The sequence below is a fragment of the Panthera tigris genome, chromosome C2 (genome assembly GCF_018350195.1).
Source record: "Panthera tigris isolate Pti1 chromosome C2, P.tigris_Pti1_mat1.1, whole genome shotgun sequence".
In the NCBI taxonomy this organism is placed as follows: Eukaryota; Metazoa; Chordata; class Mammalia; order Carnivora; family Felidae; genus Panthera; species Panthera tigris.
Window position 1 is genome coordinate 24,268,522 of NC_056668.1, and position 13,790 is coordinate 24,282,311.

The 13,790-nt window shown below is 35.5% G+C and overlaps 1 pseudogene; it reads left to right on the plus strand.

Annotated features, from left to right (window-relative positions):
* The first annotated feature begins 214 nt into the window (after nucleotides 1–214).
* On the plus strand, nucleotides 215–8,641 carry LOC102968623 (annotated as a pseudogene).
* Nucleotides 8,642–13,790: the final 5,149 nt, after the last annotated feature.

The window sequence follows — 13,790 nt, forward strand, 5'->3', positions numbered from 1 at the left end:
GAAAGCTTAATTTTAATTACAATTAAACACAATATAGAACAATACAGAAAGTTTAGGAGGCTCTGAAAAGAAAAAAAAAATCATCCAATACAGCAGCTGGCGTGAGACTTAAACATATGTCATATCATTTCACTTTTCTTCTCAAGCACTTCGATGTTTTCTCATTTCTCAGACAACAAACTCTCAGTTCTAACAATGGCTTAAGAGGGCCACGATGATCTGTACTCGCTTCTCTTATATCTCTGACCCCATCCCTGTGACTCCCCAGTTCACTCATTCTCCACCAGCCACACTGGGCTCTTGCTGCTCTGGCATGCACCAGGTGGGATCTCAGAGCAGAGCCTCTGTTGCCACCGCTCCCTCCCCAGGCATGTTCTGCTCTCAGGACATTTGCCAAGTGCCGCTCCCTTGGCCTGTTCCACTGTATTTCCAGAAACCTGGCCACTTTGCTTGCTCTGTGTTACCTTATCAAGGAGGCCACGCCTACAGCTCTGTTGAAAATCCAGTCCTATCCCTAAGCCCCACAAATGCAAATCATCTGGCTATTTTCTTTGTCTACTTCAGTTTTCTTCTGAAATGCACTCTCTTCTGACACAGCATAACTGACTTAGTTGTTTTGTTGATGGTCTGTGATCTTCCACCTGAGTGTGAGAAGCCAGGACTTGGATGCATCTCCAATGTTAGAGGGAGCCCTGCCATGTAGTTTCCACTCAATAAACATGCACACTGTTTTTTATTTTATTTTAATTTAATTTATTTTATTTTATTTTATCTTATCATCTTATCTTATCTTATTACTATTATCTTCTGTGTTTTTTTTCCTGCCACGTGCATTGTTATTTCTTATCTTCCAGTGAGTTGTGTGTTTTCCAGCTCTCCATTAAGCTGTCCCCAGCCCTCCCCTCTGTACCAGATAGGAGCACAAGTCAGATTTGGCACGGTTTTAATAGCCTTTATCTATTTAGTAAGGAGGCATTTGGAAGTCTGATGTCTCTCTATGCCTGTGGGCTCATTGTCTGGTAACTTTTCTCAGCATTTGGCAGCATTACGAGCAACAGTTTCATAACTGACACCACTCTTAATCACTCACTCATCATAACTAACGTTGTGAGGTCTTTCTGCCTGTCTGCTCCTTGGGCTTTGGCATTACACAGAGTTGTCTCTCCTGATTTTCTGGCCTGTAAGGGAAATCAATCCAGTGTCTGCTTGCTTGGTTGAGCCACACATCCCATGCAGACTTTCTTTTGGTGCTTCCCCTGAAGCCTGATGATCGTGCACACATTCAGCTGGTTCTAGCTAACTACACATCTGAAACTATTACAACATTTACTGCTCCAGTCCTAAAGATCATCTCTTTCAACTTACTTTTTTATCTAAAGTCAGTGCTTTGAATGTTTTGGAATACACTATGTTGTTAACATGATTTTTTTTTAATGAAAGCAAAAGAAAAATATACGTGATTTGGGTAGAATTTAAGTTTGCATCTATTATGGATAAAGTCTTGCTAAGACTTTTTGCCTCTGATTTGGAAAGATATGAGTTTCTGGGGCCAAGTCAGGGCTGTGAAACGGACTGTGAATATGTCCGCAAAGCAAGACTATACAGGTTGCATCAAAAAGACAACAGTGTTTTCCCCAGACGGAACCATAAACTGCCAAAAGGGAAATTGTCACAGCTGCATTAATCTGCTTTCTCTTTGTTTTTTTCTCTCACTTGTGTCTCCGGAATTGTGGTAGTACAGAGCTGTACTGACATTGTATCCAATGAGTGGGGAGAAGAATCTCCCTCCATTACGTCCTAAATGATGAAGACATTTTTGTGATAAGAGCCTGTAATAGTCTAGAGTGTCTGATATTAGAAGGTAAATTACCTCTTTGGTGGAAAAGCTTTCAATCATTTAGGGTAAGCTCTCCCTCCATGGCCGTGACTTTGCCCATAAAAATAGAAGAGAATATAAAACTCTTCACATCATACAAAAGCATTTCCTTTACCTTTTAAAGGTAATCTTTAACAAAGGTAACAAAGGTAAATCTTTGTTTGAAGATTATGTGGATTAGATACCTAAAGATTTCTGATTTTTTTACCCATGACTTTTGAAGGAGATACATAGGCAAAAGTAAGATAAACGAATAATAATTTCAAAAGTTGTTTTAAATCTATTCTTGCTTCAAGATATAAAAGTATCAAAGTATGGAATAGTCACATGGGCATATAATGTTAAATGGACCAAATTACTTAATGATCCTCTCAACACATGCTTTTGTAATTCAGATTTGCTCCTATAGCTCTGCGTAGTTTATACAGTGTGCAGAATCTTAATCCCTTCATCACATCATCAGCATTCAAGATAATGAGGTTTTGACATATTTAAAAGGAGGTAAATCTAATGAAGAAATCATATACACAAGTCAAATTGCATTTAAGATGTTTCCCTACTTATCACTAGAATTGAAGGTGTAATTTAATATGGATTTTTGATTAAAAACAGATGGTTCACATCTGTTCCCCAAATGAAAAAAAAAGCCATTTTAACTGAAAAGTGTAAGTCACTGAAGTAATATCTGATGAGGAAGACATGTTGAATATAGTTTGATTCTGTCACCACAGATAGGTTCTGATATCTGTCCACTGTAAAGTAACGAGAATAAAAATAAATACATTTGTAGAACAATATCCTCACAGGAATTATCCCATGTTACAAGATGTTCCAGAGGTTAGCTGTGTGAACTTTCAGGCAATGCAATCTTCTCACAATGAACCCAGCCAACAACCTAAGAGGTTGACAAACTTGAGGAAAAGGTGATATGGCCAAATAGTAGATTTTCAGCTAGCTTTTTGAGAATGAGGTTCTTTGTGAGACACAGGTTGTAAGGTAAACTCTATGATTCTTGCCTCCTGGTATTCACATCTTTATGCTATGACTTCCCCTTGAGTGTGGCAGACCTGTGACTAGCTTTAATCTGATAGAATATGGCAAAGTTGATAGGGTATATGTGATCGCATATACATGATTATGTTGATAAAACTGCAACACCCATATTGGGAAGAAACTCTTCCTTGTTGGCCTGGGAGAAGCAAGCTTCTATGTTCAGATCAAAAGTCAAAGAGCTGAGGGTAGTCAGAAATCAGCAAGAAAAATCAGATCTCAGTCCAGTAGCCTGAAAAGAAGTGAATTCTGTCAACAACCACGTGTGTTTGGAAGTAGGTTCTCCCCAGTCAGACCTCGTAAGAGGCTGCAAACTGCAGCCTTAACCATCACCTTGATTGCCTGTTTAAGACCCTAAAGCAGAGTATCCAGCTAACCAAAGACAAGACTCTTGACTTGCAGAAAGAGTGAGACAATATATAGGTGTTATTTTAAGCTTCCAAATTTATGGCAATATTATTATGCTGCAATACATAGCTAATACAACCACTTTTGGACTCTGCATTTCATAAGATGTTCTTTCTCACTAAAGAAAGGCAAAGCATTCAAAATTAGCAGTGATGTTACAGGACCCATTGGAATGGTTAAAGGCGACGCAGAGAGCTCTGGCCCTTTAGAAATGGTGAGAAATGATTTGCATAAAGGTAATGCTGCTAAAACTTCTGTAAGAACCAATGAGAATATAAGTTATCAAATTGAATAGGGTGGTATCTTGAAGGAAATAATCATTTTTCAATAATCATTGGTTCAGTTTGATAGCACATCAAGGATGGTGAAGGTGCTTAGAAAGCATTCCTGTGCGCCATAGTGATTATGAATGCAACATCTTTGTAGGATGCTAAGATATTTTATGAACATAAGGAGCACTATTCCTGAAACTAAGAGGCCACATTACTTTTAGAAGACACCACCTTGAAACACAGATAGGCATATGACCAAGAATATATTCTAAAAGTATAGTTAAGGTCATGATCTTAGATTGAAGGCAAGAGCCAGTTTGCAAATTTTAACAGTGAAATCCTTATTTTTAAATTATTAAAATATAGAGTATAATAATTAAGCTGTGGATATATAAGAAAATTGAACATTATCATATATTTACCCATTATAAATTTTTAAAATTTTTGCTATAATTTATCAGTTCCATATAAATTATAGTATCTGCAAATTATTTTCTAGATTATAGAATCAATTACAAATATGCTTTCTCAAATATATGCTAATATAATTTTTTTTAAGTCAGGTTAAGGATTCAGTAAGTAATTGTATGAAAATAAGAATGTTCTATATTGCCTTTTCACTTACTAAGTTCTTATGACTTTAACCCATTTCTTTATGGAAATCTCATGTCTGAAAGGTGCAATATACCATTTTGTTCCTGTTAATTTATTTTCACTTTCTCACTTATAGAGAATACCTACAGATAATGGATTGATGTAGACATTATCATCAGTATAATTTCATAACTCTCAGCAGATAAGCATTAAAGAGTTTTCTTCCACAATGGCAGATGGCAGCATGTTAGATAATTGTAAATTATTATATATAAGAATTATACTGTGATGGAAGCTAGAAAGAAAAAGTGACTGATAATTTTGTTGAGAAGACAAGAAAAATGAAAATTGAATTTTAAAAATCGGGAGTTGTATATCACTACAGTATTGACCAATCTGTATTTTTTTGAACTATCATTCACCACAAGTGGTCCAACAACACAACAGGAGAGGGAAAAAGTCAAGTCCTACAGAGATTGCAGATGACAGCCCAGTGCTCAAATTCCTAATCAAATCACCACCATCTGCGTAACTTGTGATCAAATCTGCTTTTGCATTTGGCTTTTATCTCCTCAAGGATATTAGTCTTAATGCACAGATACCTTAAATAGAGAAGAATAATGGATTTGAAGATGAAAAAGAATAGCATGACCCACAGAGAATAAGAGTCAAGAGCTATGTTTATTATTATTACAAACTCTTTGTCCATGTGTTTGTAACTGTTTCCCAAGACTTAACCGATTGTGTACAGGGAAGACATGATGTTCTGCATTCTGACCCTTCTGTATTACCTGTCAGCTCGTAATTGATAAATGTTAATTAACTGACTCACTGGCTAAATACTGCCTGGAAAACACAAAGAGTAATCCTGAGATCAGGGAATTCGTTATTTCTGGGGTACACACAGGGTACTCCCTTGTTACTTTCTTACTGCTTTCCAGAACACATCTAATCTATGTATTTAAAAGTGTATTGTGTTTCTTTCCTTGTTTTAAAATTCTTGTACCTGGATTAGTGAACCAGGATGAAATGCATACCGGTGCATTTCTGCAGAGATCAATGACACTGTAGTTCATTTTGACATGAACAGAGCCAGAAATACAGATACTCTTAAACCTTATATGTTATTCAGTGCTTTTCAAATATATAACAGAACTAACTTAAATATGCCTGATAGAAGCCCAAAGCAGAAATGCATGGAAATTTAGGAAGAAACTGAAATCAAGCATTGTAAAGCTCTTAGCCTTTCTCTTTTGTCCCTGTTTCCCTATTTATCTATTTATTTCCCCTTCTAGAAATGCCTTTGCTTCTCTAGACCCCATGACAAATCTGTCTATCTGTATTGATATTGAGGTTATGTGTTATAATTCCAGCCTTGTGAACTGGCTAATTGGTCCCAGTTGCAAATTCAGGGAAACATACAACAATGAGCCAACTTGGAAAGGTGTCCATTGCTAATCTATCCAGAGAGGGCCAAGAAAATGAGCCATAGTGGAATATAATGGCTCATAGCAAATTTCCCAAAAAAGCAGCAGCCTGTCTATAGTGTAATCTGAGAGTGAATTGTACAATGAATCTTAGAATGTAATCTTAAATGAATCAAGAAATATCATTCCACTTCAAGGTTTTAAAACTTCGAGCACTTTTATCACTGTGTCGTCTTTTGTATTGAACTCAGCAATGTGTACACATCTCCAAGAAAGGCACCTGACTTTTGTCCTCTTCATTTCCACAAATAAAACAGGTGAGAGGCAACTGTCAAGAAAAGTTTAATCCAAGCTGAAATTACTAGATAAATTAACAGTGCAATCCCTTGCTTTCATTATCTTTTCATTTCATACAGTTTCACATTTTTAAAAAGGAATTCATGAATATATTTACATGAAAATAACATAAATGAAATAGACACTATAGAGGAAGAGCCAAGAAATTTTCTAGGTCTGTTAGGCACAGCTTTTTTTTTTTCTTTCTAGACACTGCTTTTTCTTTTGTCAATTTAAAGGAAGGTAGTAAATGTTTAAATCAATTTTCATTTTGTTCAAAATGCTCAATCACTAAAACCAAGTGATAACCTGTTCATTTCAGATACTTAATGAAAACTAGCAAAAGGTATGAAAAACATCTACTACCAGTGGTATGCTAGATCCAGCATGTGCTGGATAATGAAAGCTGTTTTTACAAGTTGGTTATTAAATACAGCTGTCCTTGAAAGTTAAGCTATACAAACTTACTCGAATTATTTTTAAAAGGTAATAAAGGCTGAAAACTGCATCCTAATTATTTTACTATATTTTACTGTCATGTATGGTCTTGAGGTTATTTTGTCTATTTAATCTATACGGGGGAAATACATAATAGTGTACTACAACACATTTCTTCTAACTTTACATTCAATAATATCATAATATCACATTGGTAGTTCAAAAGTCGTCATAGCAGGGATGCATAATCAGACCATAGAAATGGGCAAATGTTACAATCAGGGTTTTTTCTTGTTGTTGTTTACCGAGCTTACTGTTAAACATTTATCAATCTACTGTATGTTAGTCTCTAGAAGTATGAATTATATATTTTGAGGCATTACACTGCAGTTCTCTAGAGATAGATAAACTAAAAATCCCAAAGAACATGCTAGAAGAAAAACATTAGCTGGGGAAAAATGACCTGTTTTGCTTCATTTCTTCTGCTTGAAAGTGTTGATACCTTGTAGTTTGCGGAGTGCTCAGTGCAGTATTATGGGAAGTGTGGGACAGTTACTTGAACCAGGTTAATTAAAAACTCCAGAGATGATTGATGAGTAGCCAATGAAAAGATGTGGCAGGAGATACAGAAGGAGGGATCAGGAAGAAAGATAAAAATGTTTAAAATATTTTATTTTTAGAAGACAAATGTGCTAGATAGGGTGTAAGTCAATGTTCTCCTCCCTCATTAAGATGTACATTATCCAGGAGGCTTTTGGATTTGGACATAATATTGAAGTTTGGGAGTCATCCTAAGATGGGAAAATAAGTCCAACCAAAATACTACATACAGTCCCCTTAAATCCAGTCACCACTTTCAATCTATTAGATTGTCAAAAGTTATCTTAATGTATTCATTACTCAACCTGTTTCTTTTTTATAAAACAATGAAAATAATCTTTCATAAAAGTAGCTACAACTCTTTCACCACCATTTTAGACGAGTTCGGGCGCGTTCAGGGTGGTATGTCCGTAGTTTCACCGCCATTTTAAACCTAGCTCCATACAAGGCTCCACAGCTGCTGTTGCAGCCTGACCTGGACCACGTGGCCGGCACCCGCAGTGGACAACTCAGCCACCACGGAGAACATGAATGAATACATCAGTATAGAGGAATTTGCAGAGGGATACAAGATCAACGCCAGCAGAATGACAGTAAAATGTTTATTGCGACACAGGCAAGAAAGACCTGACTGAATATTTGTCTCAATTTGGAGAAGTTGTAGACTGCACAGTTAAAACAGACCCAGTGACTGGAAGATCAAGAGGATTTGGATTTGTGCTTTTCAAAGACGCTACGAGTGTTGATAAAGTTTTGGCACTGAAAGAAACAAACTGGATGGGAAATTGATAGATCCCAAAAGGTCTAAAACCTTTTGGAAAATGTTTATTTATTTATTTTGAGAAAGAGAAAGAGAAAGAGAGCATGTGCACAAGAGTAGGGGAGAACAGAAAGAGAGGGAGAGAGAGAATCCCAAGCAGGCTCCGCACTATCAGCACAGAGCCCAACGTGGGGCCAGATCCCATGAACCATGAGGTCATGACCTGAGCTGAAATCAAGGGTCAGTCGTTTCATTGACTGAATCACCTAGGTGCCCCAAGGCTAAAGATTTAAAAGAAAAAGAAGTCCCCCTAAAAAGGTTTCTGTGGGTGGATTGAGCTCAGATACTTCTGAAGAACAAATTTAAAAATGTTTCAGAGACTTTAGAGAGATTGAAAATATTGATGTTCCCACAGCTATGAAAACAAATGAAAGAAGAGGATTTTGTTTTATCACATGTACTGACAAAGAGCCAGTGAAGAAACTGTTAGAAAGCAGATATCATCGATTTGGTTCTGGGAAGTGTGAAATCAATTGCACAACCCAAAGAGGTATATAGCAGCAACAGCAACAAGAAGAAGGAGGAAGAGGGGCTGCAGCTAGTGGTCAAGGTGGTGCTAGAAGCCTTCTCATGGATGAAGTCAGCACCAACACTGGAACCAAGGATTTAATAACTATTATGATCAAAGACATGGAAATTACAGTAGTGCCTATGGTGGTAATCAAAACTATTGTGGCTAGGGCCACTAGGATTATATTGGGTATAACTGTGGGAACTATGGATATGGACAGGGATATGCAGACTACAGTGGCCAACAGACACTTAGGGCAAGGCGTCTGGAGAGGGTGGCGATCACCAAAACAATTACCAGCCATACTAAAGGAGGATGTTGGAGAAAACAAGAGGAGCTTGCTCAAGTAACCCATCTTGCAGGATGACAGTGAAGACTGGCCTTCTGTTGATCTAAAATGATTATTTTGTAAAAGACTTTCTCGTGTACAAGACACAACTGACACAACTGTGTCCAACTGCTGATAGCCGCCAATTAGTTTTCTATGTATTTACTTTGTCTTTTGTGTGTCATGACTCGATGTGGATTTCTGTTTATACAAATTTTATTTGTGTGATTTCATGTTAAACCTCCAACAAATGCTTCCCTATGTGATTGTTTTTCTGTGTCAGGTACTAAACAGCTCTGTAAAAGTATAATTTTAAATAAGCAATAATTAAGGCACATTTTATTTTGTAGGGAGTTTGGGTCCATACAGAGAAACCGTGGTCCTTTAGGAATAGCCATTGTTACCCTGTTCCCCGTTTTTGTTAGATGTATTCTATGCTCCAAGGCTTTGTTTCCCTGTTAACTGAGGTTTCCACCACATCTTGAATGTTCCTTCTCTGTATATCTATCTGGAGACCCTGTCATAGTGTTGTCATTAGTGGAAGACTTCTAACAGACCCTGAATTTTCTGGATTATATTTTGACATTTTAGCATATGGTGTTAGCTCTTTCATGAACAAAAATCATTGTGTTTTATTCCTGTCTCTGGAAAGCCATTTGTTATGATATGCTAAATCAGACTTCATCAGTGCTCTGCTAGAAAGACCTTTGGCTAATCATAATACCATGACTTTAATTATTCTGTTGATAAAAATGTCCAGATATACCCATGGAAAAGCACTGTTAAACTGTGTATTGGAGCTACATTTTAACAAGGATTTTGGCATACAGATATGAGATTGTTAAAATTTGAGCAAAAGTTATAAGTCAGGGAAAGACAGATATCATATAATTTCACTCATATGTGGAATTTGAGAAACTTAACAGATGAACATAGGGGAAGGGAAGAGGAAGAAAAAATAAGATAAAAACAGAGAGGGAGGCAAACCATAAAAGACTCTTAAATACAGAAAACAAACTGAGGGTTGCTGGAAGGGAGGTGGGTGGGGGGATGGGTTAAGTGGGTGATGGGTATTAAGGAGAGCAATTTTCAGGATGAACACTAGGTGTCATATGTAAGAGATTCTTCGGGGTTCTACTCCTGAGGCCAAGACAACACCGTATGTTAACTAACTGGAATTTAAATAAATAAATTTTTAAAAAATCTAAAATCTTGTAAATAAAAACATTCTATGTAAAAAACAAAATTGAACAAAAGTTAGACTCAGATATTTGAAGTAGTGGCTGAGGAAATTATATTCTGTTAGTATTATGTCACAGCAAATACCAACCTGAACAAAGTGTTTTCTCTTGGGGCATTCTTAGGAAGCTATATTAAGTGTTAACTGTTAACATGGTGTGAGTTCTCAGAAAAAGTCACGGTAGTAGATTTCATCATTTTTAATGGATTAGTGCATGAGCTGAGTAGTTAAGCATAACCACATTCAGACATAGTAGGAGCAGTGGAGAAAAGTATACTTTAAATTTTATGTATGTTAACACAAATCTAAGTGACCAAGTCATTACAACAGATCTTCCTGGTGCATCAAAAAGCAGTTTTAGCTCTAGATTTTGGAGAATTTCCTGGGTGAGTTCAAGCTTTGAATTTTACATTCCATGTAGTTGTTAGACTTAAGGTTTTTAATTTTTGTTTCTGTGGTTCCACATTAGCTTCTAGGATTGGCATACATATTCACAGGCAGAGTGTTGACCTCACCTTCAACCAAATGTAAATCTTTTTATGCTGATGAGGGCCTTTGTTTTATTTGGTGCCTGCAACTTTCTTTGTTCAATGATGTTTGTACTTGCTGACTATTAAGTTACAATGCACTTGGCCCTGTTTTGGTCCTGTTTAGCTATTTGACTTTAAACTTAGACCGGGTACCAATGTTGGCTATTGCAGGGGACTGTTTATTCTTTCAACATGCAACCTTAAGGAAGACAAGGGAGATTTTCATTTTAAGTTATGTTGTCAAAGTCTGTAGGTACAGTGTTTTTAGGGCAGTGAATCCTATTAACTTCAAACAAACAAAAAGTGACTGCAGATACCCTAGAGATTAATTCTGTTTACATTTTGTTTTCACTGCCTTCCTATAATTTTTTTTAGTATCATAATCATACAAAAATGAGATAAGATTTAAAAGCTATTATTAATCGATACCAAAATCTATAAAGAAAATATATTTTTAAATAATTTTTCTGGGATGAGTAAAGGTACAAATATATCCTGAAATTATCTAAATTATCTTATATGCATAGAGAAATAAAGCTAAATATTCACAGTGTCCTAGAAGTGATTAGTTTATTGAATATCAATTAGTATGTTTTACATGTTGTTACAGTCAATATAGAATATAGAATGTATCAGATACAAGGGCCTCGTTGAAAAAAAGTCTGCTTTTTTTTCAATGTGCTCGTTGATTAATTCACTGAATGGGTTGAATTTTGAACCAAAACATATTTTAAAAATCTGAAAAGAAAATGGAGTCATTACCATTTTAAATGTCACTGAAATGAAAATACTGAAGTCCTGGGTAAGTGATTTCTTTTCATAAGGTTAAATATCTGCCAAGAATATTAGCTGAGTTTTCCCAAAATTGCCCTTCAAGTGCTATTGCTGCCAAAAACCAACACAAGGAAGTGAAACCAGTATTATCTAAAAATCACAGTGCCATGACATTGAATTGCTGTGATCTTATTGCAGCTGGGATGTCATCGCCAATGTTTATTTTAACCAATTTTATAAAGCAATCACTGTTGCTACTGCTTAGTAATATGCTTACAAACTTGATTATTGCCCTGGAGACTGATAATCTAGTGGGTGAGACATACTATAAACAAATCATTGCCACATAATGTGTTAAGTGCTATAATAGAAGTGTTAGTGATGTATTTTGTTTTGGAACACAATGAGGAAGAAGGCTACCTTTCAAAGACTATAGGAAAGCTTCAGAAAAAGAAAAAAAAAACAATAACTGGGATACATGTTTAAGGAGAAGGAGGAGAGAGAAATAGGCAAAGGCAGAAATGTCCTAATAACTTCAAATGATTAGCTCATAGAAAAATGTTCAGTGTAGGTAATAATCAGATAATTTACATTAAGGGAAAGATTATCCATTTATAGCCTAGCATCTTTGTATTGGAAGAGCTAGTCCAAGATTGGTGGAGTAGCTCATAATTTGCTACAGAAACAGAAAAACTAAATTAGAATCTTTGGAAAGAAGGTCACAGGTATATTTATTTTGAAATAATTATCCAGGAGATTCTGATGCTCATTGCTGACACAAAGTATTACTAAGTCAAAACATTATTTTCTAGCACAGCGATGTAAAATTTTTATTGTGAAATTTCATGTTACAACATTGCTTTTCCCATGTGCCAAGCCCTATCCCTTTGGGGCTGTGAACGTACAAAGATATCAGTTTGATATTTAAACATTTAAACACAAACTACAACTGTTCCCAGAAGTCTTTGGGAGAAGAGAGCCTTCCAAATTCTATATTTCTGAGGCTCTGATTTCCTTTTTTTTTTTCAGCTTTGTTGAGGTGTAGTTGACAAAATTATAATATGTTTAGAGTGTACAATGTGATAAGATGATGTACGTACATATTGTGGAAGGATTGATTCTCCATCGAGCTAAAGCATCCATCACTTCATAGATTTACTTTTTCTGTGTGAGAACATTTAATTTCTACTCTCTTAGCAAATTCCAGTTGTATAATTCAGCGTTATCATCTGTAGTAACCATGTTATACATTAGTTCCTCAGACCTTACTTTCTTTTATAACTGAATGTCTGTAGCCTTTTACAAACTTTTCTTTGTTTTTCCCACTCCCCAGCCCGTGGCAACCAGCATTTTACTTTGTTTCTATGAGTTTGGTTTGTTGAGATTTCACATATAAGTGAGATCATATCGTATTTGTCTTCCTCTGCCTGGCTTAGCAGAATGCCTTTCAAGCATTTCCATGTTGTCACAAATGACAAAATTTCTTTTTTTTTTTTTTGTCTGAAATAATATTCCAGTTTGTGTGTATACATACATATATACATACATACATATATGAAAAAAAAAATATATATATATATAAATACATATACATATGTATACCACATTTTCTTTATGTATTCATCCATTGATTGAGACTTAGGTTGTTTCCATACCTTGGCTATTGTGAATAATGCTGCAATGAACAAGATAGTACAGGTACCTCTTTTAGATAGTGATTTCATTTCTTTCAGATATATACCCATAAGTAGAATTGTTGGTCATTTCATAGTTCTTTTTTTTTTTTTTTACATTTATTTATTTTTGAGGCACAGAGTGAGACAGCCTGAGTGGGGGAGAAGAGAGAGAAGGAGGCACAGAATCTGAAGCAGGTTCCAGTATGTCTTTGGAAAAATGTCTATTGAAATCTTCACATAATTTTTTAATTATTTCTTTTTTTCTCTTGAGTTGTATGAGTTTCTTGTATATTTTCATATTAACCCCTTATCATATATATGGTTTGAAAATACTTTCTCCAGTTCTGTAGGCTGCCATTTCATTTTGTTGATAGTTTCCTTTGTTGAGTAAAACTTGTTCATTTGGGACAGTCTGGGGTTCTGATTTCTTAATGTTTTTGCAAGCTAAAAATGGGAGTTCAATTTTGATAAATGGATTGGTTTTATATTGAATTCTAAATCAATATGTTACAAAAAAACAAACAAACAAAAACATGTTAAAAAATATCGATTGTGATGGTTCACTGCTTTTTCTGTTTGGCTTGACTAACATACATAAAAGCAAAATACCAATATCCTTTCTTTGTAGTCATAGTCTTGGACACCGATTTAAAAGGTGTCAAGGATGTTTTTAGATATAGTTAAGATTAGTAAGATTAGTGTAAAGAGAACTTACAGTCCATTGATTTTAACTCATTTTCAAAGTGCAAAAAGAGCTCAAGAAGAAAACCTGTTGCTCAGGTTCCTTGAACCTGACAAGTTCAAGGAAAAGCATGAGTGGAACATAAGCTTTATCTTTGGCTAATCACACAGTCTTTGACCTATGAAATGTTTAGCCAAAAAATTTTCCCTCTGGTTATATTTTCTCAAA